The following is a 21187-nucleotide window of genomic DNA, read 5'->3' on the forward strand; positions in this document are numbered from 1 at the left end:
GTGCAGACCAGCAGCTGAATAGGAATATTGCAGACAGAAAAGTGGAGAGCGGTGTAGAAACAAGGTCTTCCACAAAGGCTTGACATGAACTCTTATCCAGCCACATTATTTCATGGAGGGAGTTAAACATTGCTGAATATGTTAAAAGTTTTAGTGGAAAAGAAGAAATGAAAACTATACTGATCTTGGGCATTTGCTTACTGTTAGGGACAGCAGTACAAAACCACACAGAGAATATGCTTTAACAAGCATATTGCCATCACAAGGCAATTCATCCCAATCTGAGATGTCCAGATAAATGAGGTGAATCACTCCCCACAAGTATCCATCATCCTTCACTAGTTGTAGAGGTAGCTTAACCAAAATGTCAATCTTTTGATCTGAAGCTAGAAATCTTGGCCTTAGAATCTAGAAACTTATTTTGTCTTCACAAGAAACACATCTTAAAAACATGTAATATTCAACTGCATTGAATTTATTTTCTTTGTTCTCCAGTTTCTGGATTTGCCAGAGGTACATTTTAATTCCCATTTGCTAGGCCTCATAAACCCAACAGTTCCAAGGTACAGGCTTGAGGACCAATATCAGTTAGTCCAGACCTGTTGTGGTCCTGGACTTAATGCGGACGTGGCTGATGCTGACCTGCCATACTAATGCTTAGGCATTGCTTGTGGACATGGGCAGGAGACTCTGCCCAGAAATCAGCATACCACTCCATTTTGGGGAGGGGAGAGGTGAACTGCCTGGATGCAAGCTGTGCTGTGCCAAGGCCTTCAGTTAGTTTTACTTACTTGATTTCTGAAGCATTTGCTTCCCTTTTGCTGAAAAGGCTGCTAAAAGGCACTTGGCCATTTTCTACAGAAAAGCGTAACATTATCCTTTTTATTTCCTCCTGTTTCATATTTCAGCTCATTGAATAACAGTAAAAATCCCTATTGCTTTATAATAGACTCATAATAAGTGGCTTTTGCAATTGATTAAGTACCTCAGCTTCACTTCTGTGTTAATCAATTGCAGCATATGGTTATTGTTTCATATAGTGCTGCAGTAGAGTGGATCATTTACAGCACACAAACTTCATCCCAACTGTGTGCACTGTTTTGGTTCTAGACATCAACTGCTTTTATGATTGTGTTTTCCTGGACTGTGGAACAACAATCATAGTGTGTTTCGTGATCATGGGAATATGGAAAACAGGAGTAAAATGCATAGTGACCTACTTTTATGAAAATAATTGGAGCATATCACATATGTTTTTAACATAGAAAGCAGATTAATATTTATGAGGAAGTACCTTTACTTTTGGAAGAAAATTAACAAGTATTTTTTATGGTCCAGGTCTCTGATTTAAAAGTAAACTCTGTTAATTTTAATTAAACGAATTCTATTTCTTAAAGGCTTCAGATTAGCTGTGATATGTTTAACTGAGAGTAAGACTCTCATCTTATTTCTCCCATCATACCTTGATGAAAAGTGAAATATTAAAGAAACCTGAAACTATCAAAAAATATATTTTCCATAATTTTTCACTTTAATGTCTTCAAAACCTTTAAAATAGTGATGATTTGAGTTTCATAGTCAAAACATTTCTTTTGTAAAGAAACATGAATCAGAATATAATTTTTAAGCTTAGCCATGTTTATATGCATGAGTGATTATTGCATAAGGAGATTAATAATAAATCACAGAGAGATTTATAAATAAGTTATCCATGGGAAACTGAGCTACTGCTGCCAATTTACTCCTTTACTTTGTACACATTGGATTACCATTAAGCTATTTAGTTCTAAACTATTTAGTGCTTAATTCCATATGTTGCCATTTCGTGAATTTAGGTAGTAGATGTGGTGAGCTGCTTAGCTATTGCTTACTGGCCTGCATAGCAGTTGCTTTTCTTCAGAGACTCACTGGAGCAGAGGTGCGCAGATATGCATACACATATATGTGTGCTTACTGTCAATCAGAGTCTTGCTTTGACTCAGCTGATGTTGCATTAAGCCTCAAATCAGTAGATATACACTATTTAGGACTACCATTTGTCAGCTACTATTAGCAACTTCATGAGGTTTCTACACTGAAATATACATTTTTCCACTATAAATTCAATGTGAGGTACTATGATTATGTGGAAGGGTGTGATGGGAATTACAAGGGTGGTCACATGTGGCCTCTAACTAAAGAGAGTATTAGGTCTAAATTAAAATAATCTTTCTGTTTTTACAAGTCTTATTTTGGCCAAATGTTCATCCTTCTAATTTCTGTGAAGGCATTTGTGACCAGGAGAACTTAAAAAGAGAAAAGTAAAATAAAGCAATTGTGTATGTTATGTAAATCATACAACACAACTGTTTTATGATCCTATCAGTTTGAGAAAGGGGGTATGAGAAGTCAGGGAGGGTTTTTGAATCTAGTCTTACATAGTCCATCTGGTGTAACATATGACAAGAAGTCAAACATCTGAACTTTTAGGAGCTGTTTGGATCCTTGGAGTGGGTCTGGCTCTCTCCATACAGCCAGTGTTGATACTTCTACTGATTGCACTGATTGACTATTGTGTCATATTATCCCTGGCCTTTCCGACTCCCTCACTTCAGGGGATATCAACACTAGTAATCGTCAGGCAGAGCTCAATTGATTATCTTCAGAATTTTCTCTGGCTATTGACCATAATGGGAAAAAAATTGTGCCTCTGAATTATTCAGAATGAAAACATACACAGAAGAAATCAATAATGCACATCTGATATTAAAGACAAATTAAAGCAGGCAGTATAACTTGTCTTGGGGCACCTGATACATACAAAGAAGAAAGCATTTTGGAGGTAAAGAAGACTGTTTTCTTTCCTTCATTTCATTCTTTTGTAAGTATTATATTTTAGCTGTCAAAATTAACATCTTTATGAATTAAGACATTAAAGGTTTCTTTTCAACTTTTTCTTTGTAAATGTTAGAATTTAACTTCAGACTCTAGCAAAATAATTCCTTCTTTGTATCCCCACAGTCTTTTTAACTTAAATGTAACATGCCATGCTGGAGGGATAAAATTATAGAAAAATGTTCAGGTCAGAAAAATCACATTAACAAATATCTAGAGCTAGGCACTAAGCCTCTGAAGACTTTGAAAGTGTTAGAGATTAAACTAGGGAAGAAAAATGTGCCCCTCTCAGAAATATCTAATGTGTTAGCAGTGGGAAAATGTCTCCTATTTGAATCACAGATTAGATTTTTAAAAGTCTATGAAGAAGGAATGGCTTGTGTTTTGAGGCAGTGTTAGAGGAGTCATGCAAGTTTTTACTCTGAGTTTTTGATTCAAGACAAACTACATTAAGTAGAATGATGTAAGGAGTGTCATGTAGCATCCCTGATTTTCCCTTGATAACATTCAGGGTTTGGCATTATTAGCATATCATCTGATTGTGGATCTGTTATGAATGTGTTAAATTTCTCAACAAGAACTGCAGAAAGTTGTCATGGTATGTGGTTTGAACATTCACATGAATGTCCATCACTGGTTCCCAAACTGAACATTTCTAACATTTCTAGCACTTGCTTGGAAAAATGTAGTAGGACCTGATTCCTCACTTCATGCCTCCCCTCCCCCCCCCTTTTTTTTTTAGTATTAGTCCATTGTCTTTTTTGTAGTTAATTCTGATTTACATGGAATTGAGACATGTAATCAAAATCCAATAAATATACAAGGGAAATGTAAACATATACATATGTTTTCTGAGGAATTTGGTCCCTTAACCAAAGTATAAAGGATGGGTAATCACTACTGTAGTAATGAATGCTCACAGGATACTGAGTTGTGTTCAGGATCATTTCACAACCCCCAGGAATGAGAGCATTGTTAGCTGAGTGGTATTGCAAGTAACTCACACAAATGGAGTTTGCTTTCACTGACAGATGAAATTTATATGGATGTTGAACCCTACAGAACCAAATGGGCTTTTGCTCAGAATTTTGGAGAATGGAGTCAAATACAAAAGGAGCTGAAGCTGGTGTGTAAAAGAAGAAATCTGAATAATTTCTGATGATAGCTTGTTGGGTTCTTTTAACTGGAAAATGTGAATAGGCTTAAGCTGTTAATACCAGTACATTTTTACTGCAAGAGATACGATTTCTAAAAATATAAATTATTGAGAGATACAGATAAAATATTTAAAACTACGTAATGTGTTAGGTGTCCAAGTTCTCTTGATCTCAATGGAAAACGGGCAACAAAGCTGTTTAGCTGTTTAGAAAAATCATTCTGCTATCCCATCCTCCCATGTAAATACATAAATACATCTCAAGTCTGAATAAAAATGCACAATGAGCTGTGGAGAGACTATGTACCATGGCTGGGATTCTTCTTGTTTAATTTTAGACGATAATCAGGAATTTAGGTGATATTTTTAAACAGAAGTCTTCAGTGTCATGAGAGATGCCATCGGGTTTGTACAACTCCGTAGGATTGCCAATATGATATAGGACCAGCTGAAAACTCCGTCCCTCCTGGAACAGAAGGTTGAGACTAGGAGGGAAAGTTTGGGCTATTTCAAATGTGACTAGACGTGTGTTCAGGCAACTGAGCCCCATGCTGGGGTGACTGGTGTAAGTGTTCTTATGGCTCTTCTCATATTTCCAGACCAGAGGGCATTTCTGATGTCCTGACTATGACAGAGTGACTGTGTGAGTGGCATCTCCTCATTGTCAAGATATGACTAGGAAACCTGTGACCACCAATTGAACAGAAACTGTGGAGGACTACTACAGGCAAGTCTAAACTCAGCCCAAGGTACCTTTTCACTTGCAGGACCTGAGACAGATAGCTGAGATTGGTTAAATATGAGAAAAATGAGAAATAAATACGCCTTGGAAAGGGGCAGAGTTTCACACTTCAGTTGGAAAGTTTGAATTTTGTACTAATTTGGTGCTTCTTAAACCACAGAGTGTAATAATGACTGATGTTGAACCATAATTTAAACAAAGTTTACGAGTTTGTTCTGCTTGTACAGACGAAGATGTTCTGTACTGGTAATGTGTAGTTGCTGGTTTCTTCTTCATGTTGCCTGAGGGTGCTCTCCTGTGGCATCCCTGTGACAAACTGTTTTCAAAATGTGTGCTACTGTGTTTAAGACACACACACAAAAATAGATATATTTTTTTCTATTTTACCCATAATTTTGACTATTTTTCTATTGCGATTAATTTTTTTGCTCCTGAAATGGAGGCAGATATATCACATTGCAGTGACTTGACCTACTGACAGGGAAAATTCCTGTTGATGTAAAATGAGAATTCTGACTGTTGAACTGAATGAAATATAGTTAATTTTATAGAGTATATAAAACTGCTGGGAACTGCCTTGTAAAACTTCTTTTGAAAATATCTTATGTAATTTCACATGACAAAAAATATTTTTTTTTTCTCTGAAATTCTGCTGAAGCCTTCATGTTGCTTAGGTAGATCCATATTAGCACACAAAAGATGGATCTTTTATAAAGATGAAACTCTAAACATTCTTCCCATAATTACATCTGCACTACTGTCTACAGGAACACCAGCTCCTAGATTTAGATTATGGGACTAGTATCAAGGCTTTTTGCATCCCAAACCCCATGTGTGCATATGTGTAAAATATGTCTGTACTCTTTACATCAAAACTTGGTATTGCATAATATACAGTTTGGTATTTTTCCTTTGCACAGTTGTTTAACAATGTATGATTCCTGTTAGACATGCGTTCCTCTGTGAAACAGTAAGGTGAATGAATAAAGTTATAGCAATATTTACAAAGAATAGCAAGTATTGGAAAATAATTAAATTAAATGTGAAAGAATGTAAAACAAAACAAACAAAACAAAAAACCAATAGTGCATCTAAAGTGTACCTAAGCATGGTCTTCAGTGAAAGAGTTAAGGGACTAGATGCTTGTCTACTTGCAATTTCAATTTACACTGCTGTGAGAGCACAGAAGTGTTAAAGATATGCTTTTTGATCTATCAGTGATGAACGTGAAAACAAAGTGAGAACAGGTCAAACCAGAAAGAGAATATGGCAGGAATAATTTTGGTAGTTATACTTCCATGCTGTCAAATAACTGAGTACCATATCAGTTTGCTCTAAACATCTCTTTTAGAATGACCAGGTCTAGTGAAAAGAAACCCCAAATGTCATTCTGGAGATAGTTCAGCACGGCTTACAACATAGATAAGACTCTACACTGATTTAGTTCCCTTTGTCCTAGACGGTCTTCCAGCACTAGTGCAGTTGGCTTTGTATCCTCAGGCATCTCAAAGCATACAACAAATTCTTCCATATCATGCTATGAAAACACCACCTTTCTGGGCTGACACACATTATTTTGGACCATCTGAGCTGAAAAAACAAACAAACAAACAAAAAAACTAAGAGCATAGTTATCATGTTCCAGGGTCACAAGGCCAAAGCATAGAGCATATGTAACTGCAGGACCAAAAGCTGTGCACTATGAAGGTGGCCAGTTGGCCTTAGGGGCGTTATTCCTTAGCAATGTGCAACATATGTCATCTGCATTCTTCCAGAGGAGATGAGAAGAACCACTCAAATCCTGACAACACTGTACAACACATCTATCTCATTCGTGAACCCCAACAAGTTTCACATCTGTTTTGCTTATAGTATCTGACCAATGCATCTGTTTATGAGATGTTTATGAGATTTAAGTCAAACAGATAAAGGATAGGAATCATCATATCTTGTTTCCAAAGTCTGCATTGCTTTATAAACTATGAAAAGAGTCAATATCTCTCCTTCTTCTACTATCAGAATAAAAAATAACTCTAACTAGAAACCTATAGTGGGAGGTGTATTCAGGATTATAAATGTCATTTGGATATGTGTTTTCCTTTCAGTCTGAGTATACGTACTTAGTAGAGAAGCTAAGAAGAAGTGCATCCTTCTCCATGTCACTTCTCACACAATGACTTAGGTGGCCCGTTGCTCAGCATTTTGTTTTTTTACATGTTTTTAGGTACCTAGTTCTTCCAGTACACTCTATGAGCAGTGACAATGCTAGAAGTTTTAACTGTAATGCTAATAACATGCCCCCTTTTTGATTCTAGCTATTAAATTTACTAAGAAATTATCCTTAATAATGGGAGACTCAAAAAATCTTGGACTGCAAAAATAGACTAGGTGATAGACATATTTTGCATTTGTTTTGTAATTCTAAATTAAAGCAAATCACATATAAACTGTATGGAGAAATATCAGATAATGAATACAATTCACTACACAGATTTCTAAAAGCTGACAGAGGAAGTGTATGGAAGTGAACTTTTTCTGCTGTTTTTCCTGAGCACTCACCATTGGCAATTTTCAGAGCCAAATCAGATGAATATACATTCTGAGGTAAAGCAGCCATTTTAAATATTTTTAATAAACTCGTGGAATATTAAGATCACAAAGTTTCTCAGAAAATAGTATAAAAATCTATGGGATATAGTTGCTGTCTGTGGCAGAGAAGATGGTGGAGACTGCTAACACAAGTACAGCTTTCATCTTTTCAGTCAAAATATTCTCCTTGGCCCTCTTTAGTATATAAAGTGGGATTAGCCAGTCAGCAAAATAAAGAAATATGACTAATGCTAGATGACAGTTCTGAGGAAAGCTTCTGCTAAATCTTACGTGCCTCCTGAAGAGTGGAAATGCTTGTGGATGCTTTTTTTTTTTTTTTTTTTTCCTAGCTGTTTTCAAAGTGCTCATAGTATTTGTGCTGTTTGCATCCTATTTCAGCAAAAATTCAGGGATATAAAATAAAAGCTTCAATTCCACATATAGAGATATGCTAAGGATCAATAACAAGAGAAGTCTGAGTTGCAGGCCTTTCAGTGTTTTATCAGGTTAAAAGCTCGATCTATTTTTTCAGTCCATTGCCGGTTTCCAACAAGATGATACAAAAAACACACTTCAAGGAACAGGAGGAATGGAACACTTTAAAGAAATTTATATAAAATGGTTTCAGATCTGATAGTTTGAAATGTTTTGGAAAGATGTTGGATTATTTTTACATAGATACTTTCTTGTTATATGGGAGGTGATATTGATTGGCTGCTTTAGTATGATGCTACAGACAACATCAAGCTACAAAGCAGTAGCAATTGTTGCAATATGGACAAATTTAATATGATAAACTGCATGTTGAGTGCCTAAATGTAAGGGGCTTGAAAATGAAAAATCAAAACTTCTATGGTATTTCCATGAAACCTTTGTCACACAGTGTAGATTTTCACTAATATACTCATTTGTGCTCTGCAAACTCCCCACTACCCTGCTCCTAGAAATGAGGTTGTCAACTTTTCATAGATTATCTTTTCACAAGCAGAATATGTTAAAAAGTAAGTGTCAGCAGAATAAGTCACATTGGAGATCTTGTTACCCATGACTTACAACAGGGTCCTGGGGCAGATAGAAATTATTTATATTAGTTTACCAGGTGATAGAGTACTGATTTCCATAGAAAATCTATGAATGGAAAATTTTAGTTAAACACTATCTATATTCAGAAGAGAAAAATACTTTGGAAATATTATTATTATTTAGCAGTTTGGGAAAATCCCAATATATGAGGAAATATGTTTGCATGTTTAATTGGTAACTAGTTACTATCAAACACAGTGACGGGGGGAAATTTAGTTAATCTGAATAAACAGAAAAGATACTTCTGTCTTTATCAGGCAGTGAGAACAATGTTTCAGAATGTTTTGGGGTATACAGTCCAGAGTCAAGTTACATAGATGTATTGGTGAAATGTCAAAAGCAGATGAGAAATAAAATTGATCTTGGAAAGAAACCAGAGGATGACATAATAGGTGATTCCAATTAACAGTCTAAGTTGGAAGTGGTAAAAAAGAACTGTACAGGCACAAAAACATAAGTGGTTGTAATAAAAATAAATAAATAAACAGATAAATGGATGAATCTCCTGAATTTGAAGTGGTTTAACTTCATATGCCATTAGTTTTGATTACGACTATCTGAAATCAGAGAAAATGAAGGAAGTGTTGTGACTGTTCCTTCTTCTTCTTCATTCTAGTGTTCTCCTGCCTCTGTATACTGCAGTTCATCATGGTTAGGTCTCATAGTTCCTTTATGAAAAGTTGAGCTAGACAATGTATCTATTAATAAAAAAAAATAAAAAAATATATATATATTTTTAAATGAACACTGTGCTTGTGTGGCTCTTAATGACATATATCAAAGCTGCATATAAAAGTTTATATCATGAACTAACTACTCTCTGTCCTGTGATTAAAGGGCATATGATGACCTCGTGAACCACCCTTCAGACTTCCAGTGCTTCTGGCTTTAATATTCTGTGCTAGATTCACAGAGCTCTTCTACAGATGCTAAGCGTTCAATCCTGAAGGCTCCACTTCATCATCAGGTAATTAGTATTTTCATTAACTTGCTTATTGTCAAAGAAAATGAGCCTTGATCATCTAATTTTTCCTCAATGAGTTGAATATTGTAATATATCTATAATTAATGTGTTTTATGCCACAAATGTGTAATGGAGTGGAAATCTGAGCCTGCTCCCAGCAGTCACTGTCAGTAAATGTTTGATGAATAAACAGAGACTTTCTAATGGGAAATGGTGGCGACTTTTATAAGCAGACACAATAAAGACTTTATTAACATACTTAAGAAGCATTCTGGGAAATAGAATTGAATGCATTATTACTGTAGGCTCCTTTTGTGAAAAGTAAATTTTACTGTCCCCATAACAAATGTTTGCTTGTTTGATGTAACTTGTAGTGTCATTCTTTTATGGAACATCTTTCAGTGTATATCTGTGAAGCATTTTAAATTAGCTACATATTCCCTATAGGTCTATGATCTGAAAAAGAATCCCTCCGAAATTTGTATAAACCAATCACTTATACACCTGCTTGTAAAGGAAAAAACCAAAACCAAAACAAACACCTCTTTCTCCCTTAGCCCCCCCACCCCCACCGCCAAATAACAAATATCTGAAAAAAAAAAACAAAAAAAAAAAACAATGAAAGAGAAAATCTTGTTAAAATAAAAAGGTAATCTTCAAAGAGTGAAGAGAAACTAGGGTGGAATGGCAGAGCATTAACAGTGCCACATCTGCTATAACTAAGACTAAATATGTCTTTAAAATGTATTAATTAGCAGCTCCAGATGTAATATCACCATGATATAATAAAGAGCCAGGAGTGTCTCTGAGCTATTTGGGAACTTATTTAGCCTCTTGACTAGTTCCAAAATGGAAAGTAGAACTATAATGTCTCAGTTTTCAGTGTTGTAACATGCACAGCCTGTGCTGAAGTCAGTGATGTTTGCAGACACTGTAATAATAAGACAGATTTCAGGAAAAAGAAAAAAAAAAAAAGAAAAAAGCACTCCTTTCCCTTTTAAGGTTTTTTGTTTGTTTGTTTGTTTTTGTTTTGTTTTGTTTTGTTTTAATCTGGTGTGCTGTTCACCTTCCTAGAACAAACTGTATCTGTGGAAGATGAAATTACCTAAGAAAGATGCTTGAATCACATCTATTGCTTTAGTTTAGCTAAGTGCAAATTCTATGCTCTGATTTGCATGCATTCGAGAAGCTTTTTATGTCATTGATACAATGTGATAGAGACAGCAGGAATAAGAAAAGAAGAGAAAGGGTAGAGAGTGGGATGCAGACAGAAATTTCTCCTAAAAAAATTTGCAAAGACAACAGTGAGCATAAGCAGCCTGGCCTTTGTATATCACTGTCTGCATCCCTGCTCTGAGAACTTCAGATAGTCTTTTCTCTGATCCAACATCATCATCCCCAGTAATTTCAATGAGCAGTGTTGGTAGCCCAAATCCCACCTGCATGATTGTTCCCCCTACGATAAAATTCTGCAGTGAATTGTCTGACTCACAAGGCACAGACACAGGCCGGAAAAGGCTCCCATGTTGCCTGTGTTGCCAGGAGTGGTCCAGACACAGCTGGCAAAGGCAAACTCCAGATTATGATCTGGGATGGGAGCTGCAGATGTATCATGGAGAGCTGGCACCATGTCATGCATCTGAATGGAATCTTGTCAGCTATACCTTGTGGAGAGAACTTAGCACATCTAAGGTGTGATGCTTCTGTCCTTGTTTAGATGTTTACCTTAAGATTTTTGAATCATACTGTAATGAATTATTTCAACATTTTTGTTTTATTTTGAGGTCAAAAGTTTACACTGTTTAGACAAAAAATATGATCACAAAATCACAGAATATCTTGAGTTGGAAGGGACCCACAAGGATTATCGAATCAAACTCCTGGCTTCACACAGGACCACTTAAAAAACAGACCATATGTCTGAGGGCATTGGCCAAATGCTTCTTGAACTCTAGCAGTCTTGGTGCCAAGACCTCTTCCCTGGGGAGCCTGTTTCAGTGCCACATAACATGGGTCACATAGCAGTATTAAAGAATATTAATTCCATAGGGGAAGTCATTACTCTGTCTTTTCATCCTAATTTGGTGGAATAAATGTCAAACTTCTGTCCAGACTAGTTTTCTTGTAGGTATAAAAACAGACACCGAAGTTTTGATACAAGTAAATCCTGAGACAGTGTTACTTTGTGTGGTAGATATAAATGCATCCAGAATTAAGGAGAGAATAAATTGCCTACTCTGGAGTATTTTTACTGACCAACTGTAGGCGTTTGTTACATCTACCTTTAAACTCCCAGATCAATGAGGAGACACTGTTGTCTGTAGGCTGTTATCTATCTCATCCTATTGTAGATCTCTATAACAAGCCAGATCTAAAAGTATGAATTTCTCTTGACCTCTTCACTAATTTAAGGAGAACTGGAAGTTACTCACTCAGATATTGACATATCCTTAGTAGACCTTTACACTTAATCTAAATCATAGAATCATAGAATTATTCAGGTTGGAAAAGACCTCTAAGAACATCTGGTCCAACCTTTAACCTATTACTGACAAGTCCACCACTAAATCATTCCACTAAGTTTTACATCTACACATTTCTTCAAGACTTCCAGTAATGGTGACTCAGCCACTTCCCTGGGCAGCCTATTCCAATGCTACATAACTCCTTGAAAACAAACTGAAGATAGTTTAAAATGTCAGAGGATGAAGTTTTGAGACTGATGTTGATTTATTTTTTTATGTTGGTGTAGGTCACACACAATCCTGCCCTACAGCAGTACAAGAAATTTCAGTGAAGGTATGCAGCAGGAGTGAGATGTAGAAGAGTTTCTGAAGTGAATTTTAACTGTGGCCTACAAGGTTTTTCCAGTGGGCAGGTTCTCCATCTGTCCTAAAAGGGATTTAATCAAATCAACTCCTGGAAGATAATATTAAGTAAATGAATGAATGTGGCTTAAAGGTGTGTTCATTTCACCTACATTTAGGCACCTAGATGGGAATCCAAAATGAGGAGTATAGTCACTGAAGCTTCATCTGGAGAAAGGTCAAGACCTTCATATCCGGTCTTCATATGTGGCCTGTTTACCTGAGATCTTAACAACTGTAACTGGAAATAAAAAGCCTGAGCTCTGAGGTTTGATAACCATGACCTCTGTCAAGTGTAGTTTAGCTAAAAAGCCCAAAATATATTTTTTACATTGGCTGAAATATCCATATTAAAATTTACATACTTTTGTTGTTGTTGTTGTTGTTGTTGTTGTTGTTGTTGTTTGTTTATTTATTCACTGTCCACTGCAAGAATCCAGATGGATGAGCTGTTTTAAAACAGATGGGAAAAAAAAAGAATACAAAATTCCTAAAATCAAAACTCAGTAAATCATTATTTAAGGTATACTTTACTTCTGCCTAGTATCATAAACAAAAACACCTAATTTAAACAGCAGTCCAATTTTCAGAATGTTGGAGGCAGGAAAGTTATGTACTCTTCTGATGCAAGATAAACAATTAAGTAAGATTTTCTGACATATCTATCTTCAAGCCAGTGTCTAAGGTGGAATCTGGGTTATTTTGAAAGCAGAGGGAATTTTGGCAGGGTTTTTGTTAAAACATTTTCACAGCAGCTGGGATTACATTTATTTTCTTCAGTTTTGACAAGTGGTAGCATACTGAATCACATAGGAAATATCTGAGAATTTGCCCCATGATTCTCTACCAGCTTAACTTCAACCTTATTATTCTATACCTGAAATGAAAATAAATAAATAAATAAATAAACAAATAAAATTAAGTAATTAATCAATAAACTATTAATTAATAAAGTGAAGAAAATATTTTGCAGGTCAGAATTGGTTATTATCACAGCAGATAAAATCCACATATCCTTTTTTTCCCACTAGAATTACTAGAAGACAACAGACCATTGAACATCAACAGCATAAATTGGAAGCATATTGCTGTTCTCCATTACGATGCTTCTGATCTCAACATTGACACATTTTCTTTTCTAGTTTACACTAACATTACTAAAAGTAATACTTGATCCTGTCTTCCAATAAAAGATACAAATTTTTCTATGGACTTGATTATCTTTGGTACTTTTCTGGACATACCTCAGATTTGATAAAATATTTATCTTTAGAAAAGATATTAGAGTTTTTATAAAATTTCTTTTTATATGTGGTGTTCATAACTTTTTCTAGACATTTAATAGCTTAAATGACTTATACATTTAAGATATTACTGAAAGTGGAATTTAATGTTTTTTATGAAAAATCTTCATTAGAAATAGGCCAAACAAATATGGCAGTGGAAAACCGAAGTAATATGGTGCTTTCTATTTCACTGCAAAAAGATAGAGAAGAAAATGAGGTTGGCAAAATAATGCATATAAAGGCTAGATATCCGTGTCCTGAGGCCATCAGCCATCTAATGGACTACAGAATGTGTAAAATAATTAATCATGTGGAGAAGGTATTTCCAGGGTTAGAGATGGGGTCTTCGTCTTTTAATGGAAATGCTCTGTGATTGAGCTGGGAAAAAAACTTCTATAGTTAGAAAAAGAGGGCATCTGTCATACTTATAACAGTTTAGGAATACAACAAAATACCAGACATGGGTCAGCACTTTTATTTTGTGGAGTATTAAAAGTATCTAGGAAAAGTACAAATACGCACTGAACCACTCTCCAGGGTAGTGTTTCTAAATTTCAACAAGAGGAATACCTAAAAGGTTAAACCCTGACTATGTAAGGTCAGATTTCTTCCCTCACTAGTAATACATTGACCTGACTAATCCTTCTGTATATATATTTTTTAAACAACAACAACAACAACAAAAATGTAGTGCATATTCTACCTGCATGTTTGATGGGTAACTGAAAGAGTGAAAAAGGATCATTTAATATATTTGTTTGCTAGAGAACTGAACACAATGATAATTTAAAATTATAATATTTTTAATAAAGATTGTTGTGTATTGACATACAAATTTTACAGCCCAAGGACAATACTGAGATTAAGACTGAAGAACTTAGAAGAGAAACACAGTTAAGGTTGCTTATGTATATAAAATCTTCATCTGTCCCTCTGGTGGAGACATATTATGGTACAGTCTTTAGTAAGATGATCTGTAACCTATCTTTTTTCACAGGATACCTGCCTCATTTACTGTATGGAATTAACAATGCTCATTATGTGAGCAGTTCCTTTAAGTTTTGTTGCATCCCTATAGGTCAATGAATTCATCTAATATTTATTCTTTTGAGGTATTTAAATCACTCATTCAACAGTCTGGGTGTCCAAACTGAGGTGGCTAACATCTGGGTTTTATTCAGAGCCTGGACATTATGCAGTGCTGTGTATGCACAAAATAGAAATCCCAGTCAGTTCAGTTGAAGAGATTCTCTTCAGTACTAGCACAGATGGAACTGGGAAGCATCAGATTGGATGCTTAAAAAAATGAGAGTACAATCCACTGAAAATCATCAGTTTGAGTATATTAGTCAACAAATAATGACTATTAGCAAACAGGCTTGAAAATGCAAGAGGTATCTATCTGTGCAGAAGATTTATTAGAAGCATCAAGGGAAACATTTAAATGTTTCCATTTGAATTTTGGGATACAGGTTGAATCATACACAGTAAGGAAGAAAGAAAGAATTCAAACTGACATAGTGAGACAGAGAGAACGAGTTATGTATTTATCAATTGTCTTTGCACATTCTGAGACTGTTTAGAATTAGAAATAAAAAGGTTGAAATGCTCCCCCAAAAGGAGTTTTTAGCCCACCTACAGTCAAATAAATATTTCAGGAGAATCTATACTTGCGAGATTTCAACTCTGACTTAGTCCAATCTAGATCTGTACTTAATATGAATTATAACAATTTTCACTATTTGGGGGGGGGGAGGGGGGAAGAATTTTATTGATGCGTTAATGGTTTTATCCCACACAGGAATCAATAAGTTAAATTAGCCAGTTAAGGTTGAAGACGAATTAACTAGAAAAATATAAATATGTTAACATAGCTCACTAGCTGTATGTGTATAAAACAGAGAAAAAGCATTCATATGTAGTCAAACTTAGAATCATATTGCATGTCAGCTCACACTGACTAGACCAAAAGGAAGTATGAGGGGAGTTGATAATGAGACAAAAAAGTGTTGTTGATATTGCTTTCCAATAAGTTCATCCCATTAGGGACCACCATCAGGGACAGGAGTTCTAATCCTGTATAGTACCTCCCCTCACTCTACCAGTAAGGTTATTTCCAGGAACTGGAGTGTCAGGCCGCTGTGCATAAACAAGGTCTGGAACATGGCAGAGAACTAAATAGGCTGCCCACAGAAGTAGGGCTAAGTTTTTGCCTAAAGGCACTGTGGTTTAGCATGTGTGTACACATTCATACCAGCTTTAATTGAGATGAATGGGGACCACGTAGGTTATCAAAGGCTGGCACAGCATCTCCGTCAGCACGGGCTGCACATCTGCAATGCACCCAGGTGCTTTCTCATGTAGCTGCTGTTTCCTGAATCACTTGTTGCTGCAGCTTTCTTCAGACTTAGCTGTATCTCCTCTAAGCATCATTCCCCAAAACAGAGCAGGCTGGATGTAAGCACGTGGTTGCAGGTTCTGGGCTTTAGATGAGAGGTGATTCAACACCTCTAACACAGCTGTGGAGAAGGTACCTGATGTGCTTGAAGTCTGGGTGATGATGCTCAGTATCCCATATACTGGTCATGCAACTAAAGTATGTCGTAACAAAGCATGTATATGTGGGCGCATGTGTAATTGTGTTTGCTTGAATTCCTAACAAAATAGAGAAAGGAGAGGATCAAGGTCCATTCCAGCACTGATGGACCTTAAAATGCATTGGTGTGAGGGTGAAGGAAGTCTGATCTCTGAATGTCACAGCTGTGGCCCAGTGATAGACAGGCTGGGGCAGCAGAGGCTAGAAGAATGGTCATGTGATGTTAGGTGATGTGTCAAGGGGGTACAATTTATTGAAAAGCAGATCACAAAGGAGAAAATCCTTCCTGCATATTATTAATGCTATTGATTGATTTATATAGTGCATTTCTTAAGCAAAGCTCTTTATAGAATTACAAACTATTAAAGCTGAGTGAATAACTCACAATGAATAATTTATCCCATGAATTTAACCTTTCTTTCGGCTCATGAAATAGCCACAAAGACATCACTATTTCCTTAATTATTCAATGAATTTTTTAATGAACTTTTAAAACACTGTGAATTGATCACCAAGAATGTTCTGATAACACAAGGTAGCCAATGTTTCCTCGGGTCCTGATTGTTAAGAGACAGCCATACATGTGGCTAAGAAAAGCCTGTGTACTATCCTATGCAAATCTGGTGGCTTGAGGTATGCATTGACTGCACAGCTCAGTATTTTGCAGAGATATCTGAGCTATCTCTGAATAGGCAGTTTTAGACAGAAAGTATGACAGCTGTGGCAATGCAATGTTGTAAACCTGCTCTCTGTTCCTGAGCAGAAGCAGCCTCAACATACCACAAGACTCATAGCTGGTACTCTAGGATGCTGACAAACATGGGTACATGGAGCTGTAGGGTCTTGTGGAGATGGATGAGACCCTGTGAAGCCCCTCAACAGTGTTGTGCAGCTTATGACTACCTATAGATCCTCCCTATACACATCAAGCCAGCTGGCTATGTATCTGAGCATTTTTTATTATTATTATTTTTTATTCTTAATCAAAGCCAGAACTGTGATTCAGTATAAGGCACATATTATTCTTTCCAACCCTTGCCTACCCCCCAACAGGATGAGTGTGTAAAGACATGAATTTCAAAGCTGTGTTACTGTAAATTTCCTCACCTATTAATATTCAGGCAATGAATGTGCAAATCGATTCTTTAAAATATTTTTTGCTAAGATAGATTAATTCGATAAATGTTGGCAGAAAATTAACACACAAAAATAAACAGAGTACTGCAAAATGTAACAAAATAGCTAGAGAAGTTTTGCACCGTGCACTTGGCTCACAAACCAGTTATCCCTTGGAGTCATTCTACTTCTTTTATATTAATAACTGTCCTCCAGGAGGAAAAAATGAACTGAACAATAACAGGAATAGCAGAAGGACTATCCAGTAGTTTGTGGAGAATAATATGTCTTCTGAAAAGGCATGGGAACTGAGATTTCATTAGGAAATATGACAAAGCCTAGGTAGGCTAACATAGGCTAACATAGGTAATCCTCTGTAATGCAAACATAATTTTGTGAAGATAGGGGTAGGTTCTGAAGTTATCTGTAAATCATGGAATCATAGAATCATTAAGGGTGGAAAAGACCTTCAATATCATCTGGTCCAACCATCCCCCTACTATAAATGTCACCCATTAAACCATGTCCCTAAGCACCAGGTCCAAACTTTTTTTGAACATCCCCTGGGACAGTGACTCCACCACTTCCCTGGGCAGCCTGTTCCAATGCCTGACTACTATTTCTGAAAAGAAATGTCTCCTAATTTCCAACCAAAACCTCCCTCTGTCAGGTTGTGCCACAGGAATTTAAAAAACTGTTTCACAATTAAATTTTTATGCTGCACAGATGGAGAAAAATGAACTGCTAGCATAGCTCTGTGCTCTGGCAATGGTCAGTTCCTTTTTAAATACAGGACAAATTTTAAGATATTCCACAGCTACTGCATCCTAACACAGCGGCAAACAGGACTGAAGACTAATGCATTTTGGAGCTGCTACTGTGTGTTTGTTAGGGCTTCCTGGTGTTAATACCCTAAGCATGGCAGCAGATTAATAATTCACCTGTAACAGCGCAGTGCAGACTTTAAATGGAGTAATTCAAAACAAGTTACTAACAATGTCTGTGGATTTTTTTTTAAAGATAATTTAATTTGGTAGAAAGAAATATGAAATTCTACTCTCAGATCTTTACTGAGCTTCCAGATGGAGAGCAGACTGTCAGTCTTCATAGAATCATAGAATATTCTGAGTTGGAAGGGACCCTTAAGGATCATCAAGTCCAACTCTTGACACCGCACAGGTCTACCCAAAAGTTCAGACCATGTGACTAAGTGCACAGTCCAATCTCTTCTTAAATTCAGACAGGCTCGGTGCAGTGACAACTTCCCTGGGGAGCCTATTCCAGTGTGCAACCACCCTCTCTGTGAAGAACCCCCTTCTGATGTCAAGCCTAAATTTCCCCTGCCTCAGCTTATTTGTCACGTGGAATGAGGAGCATAATTTTACTGAAAAATAGCATTAATTGTTCTGTCAGCCCTTTTGTGAAGCACAAGGGAGATCTTTTGGAGTGACCTCCTTGTGATTAGGTCCATATCTCAAAGCAGTCATGGGCTGACACAACAGATTTCTTTGGGATGGAATCCCTCCCTATCCCGTAAGTGAGTACAAAATGGTTTTCAGGTTCTCAGTAACAACTTTTTTGATCTATAAATCCATTCCTGTTTGTCCACTAATGGATAAAGTAGAGATAGACTCATTTAAGGAAAATACCAATAATCTTACTTAATTTCAGTTTGAGACAGTCTGGATGTCCAAATCAAAAATATTGCACAAACAGAGATAAAATATTTTTATGATGAAATTTAAACCTCTTCTATCAGATCATTATTGCCTTTTAAGAAAGTAGATATGATATGCAATCCTAAAACACATGCTAATTATGATAATGTGTCATTCTCATTTTAGCAAGCTAAACAATCCCTCTACATTCATAATATTTAAATAGTGAATTAGATAATTCTGGATACCTGATCACTGTGCACTTCAGATGTTTAACAAATGTTATGAGCGTAAGTATGCATCTCAAATGTATATTTATATTGTTGTGCATAGAGTAATGTGTCTTCTGGGTCCTATTGTAAACAAGCTGTCAAGCTTAACTGGGTTAGCCTGTAAAAATATCTTTCCATAAATAAATTGGAAAAAAAAATAATAAAAAGAAGAACACCACTCTAGCAGCCTCTTCTAATGGACTTGATCAGAAAATGCAGGGGGGAAATATAACAACATGGTAATGTAATCTTGTGTACATTGTCTCCCAAAATGTCAGTACTTGTAACTTTGGGATATAGTCAGCTTTGGGCTACTTTTCTTTGTTCTGTGCTTGATGATGTGGAAAATTCCAGATTCAATTATGTCCAGTCACACCCAGTTTGTTATTCATCTATTCTAGCTCATTCATGTCCTGCCAGCTTAGATATAACTAAAATTATCCACAGAGAGATCAAGAGTGCATTTGCCTGTAACATGTTCAACACTGCACTAGCAGAGCAGAAGCATGACAGCAGCACAAAGAAAAAGTGACTTTTCCAGACAGCTCAGTACCTGAGGAGGATTAGAAGTAATGCACAGAATCTAGAGATTATTCCTGATGAAATTATAAAAGTGTTAACAGAGATCAAATATAATTTATTTTGGCTCCTTTTCTAAGTATGAAATCTCTGTTGCTGTGGCTGTTTGTCTCTTCTCTGTCACCCTCTTTGATCTACTTTGCTTTCTCATACAAATACTGTATGTAATTATGACACTTATGCCAACCTTTAAAATAAAATCACTTTTGTTTTGAGGAGGGTTACATAGTAGTACTAGACTTCTCATAAACCCAAAGTAAAATTCTCTGACGTTCTAACAGATGAAAAAATAATTGTTTATACAAAATTTATTTCAGAACTTGCTAATTAAGAATATGAACTGCTTTCCATTAAAAACTCCAGTTTAATTGTTCATTCTTTTGAAATTTATTGTTTTTGTTGTTGTTTTTTTGTTGTTGTTGTTTGTTTCTTTGTTTTTAATAATTAGCTTGAAAAAAATTATAAAATATTTTGTTTTCTAAAGTTCATTATGAGGAAGGTAGAGTAAAAGAGACAATTTTCTCTCTTTTCAAAAGAAGTTTTAAAACAAGTAAACTATGCTAATAAAAATTAAAAAGGCTCTCCAGTAGGGACAGCCTTCAATGAGGACTAGGTGGTGGGCATTTGAAAACAGATTCTGACACATTTGGAAGATATTTCAGACTGCTTTTTTTCTTAGTATACATTAGATCTAACGTTGAACGACATTAGATTTAACAACTGAAAAGTTTCTTTTCCTATATCTCTGTGTCATGAAATGCTGACAATGAGTTTTGCACCTTCCATTGCAATCATTACTGGTTGCTCCATTGCCTTCATCTTGGATAGCCACTGATGTTAACACAAAGATAAATAGAAAGCCACCATTCTGACTTATTAGACCCTTCTGAAGCAAATATGCATAAATTTGTGTGAATATTGAAAAGTGCAGAGCTACAGGGATTCAGCTGTTTTGTTAACAAACAGTGGACCATAACAGAGAACATAATGTAAGAGGATGGGAGTGAGGTTTTCACATCCATTGATATATTCTAAAAATAAGAATAAAGTTGCTTAACAAAGTATAGTTATTCCTCTTAGTTCATAAGATTGTGACTTAAAATGTCTGTACAGAGCAGGAAGCTCCAAGATAAACATTCTCTAGTTGGGATTCAATATCAAACTTCACAATTTATACTGAACAAAGCTAAAATTGGGTCTGATTATATTTCTACATTTTAAAAGATTCCTAGAGGCATCATCACCATATATTATTTTATTATTTTTTTTTTGCCAACATTGTGCTGCTGTTTTTTTGCTGTATAGTACTGCACTGTATAATTAATTTTAAATACTTTCATGCTGTTTTTGTTGTCCAGCCTAGGAGCCTTACTGCTGCCTCCCGGGGGGGGGGGGGGGGGGGGGG

The 21187-nt window shown here is 35.9% G+C and overlaps 1 long non-coding RNA gene across 5 annotated transcripts in view; it reads left to right on the forward strand.

The window, feature by feature from the left end:
* Positions 1–9282: 9282 nt before the first annotated feature.
* LOC118163418 overlaps positions 9283–21187 on the forward strand; it is a 52933-nt gene continuing 41028 nt past the window's right edge. For all 5 annotated transcript variants that reach the window (XR_004749046.1, XR_004749045.1, XR_004749044.1 and 2 more), the window contains exon 1: positions 9283–9411. This is a non-coding gene — a long non-coding RNA (uncharacterized LOC118163418). The remainder of the gene's footprint in view (positions 9412–21187) is intronic.

The sequence above is a fragment of the Oxyura jamaicensis genome, chromosome 1 (genome assembly GCF_011077185.1).
Source record: "Oxyura jamaicensis isolate SHBP4307 breed ruddy duck chromosome 1, BPBGC_Ojam_1.0, whole genome shotgun sequence".
Classification (NCBI taxonomy): Eukaryota; Metazoa; Chordata; class Aves; order Anseriformes; family Anatidae; genus Oxyura; species Oxyura jamaicensis.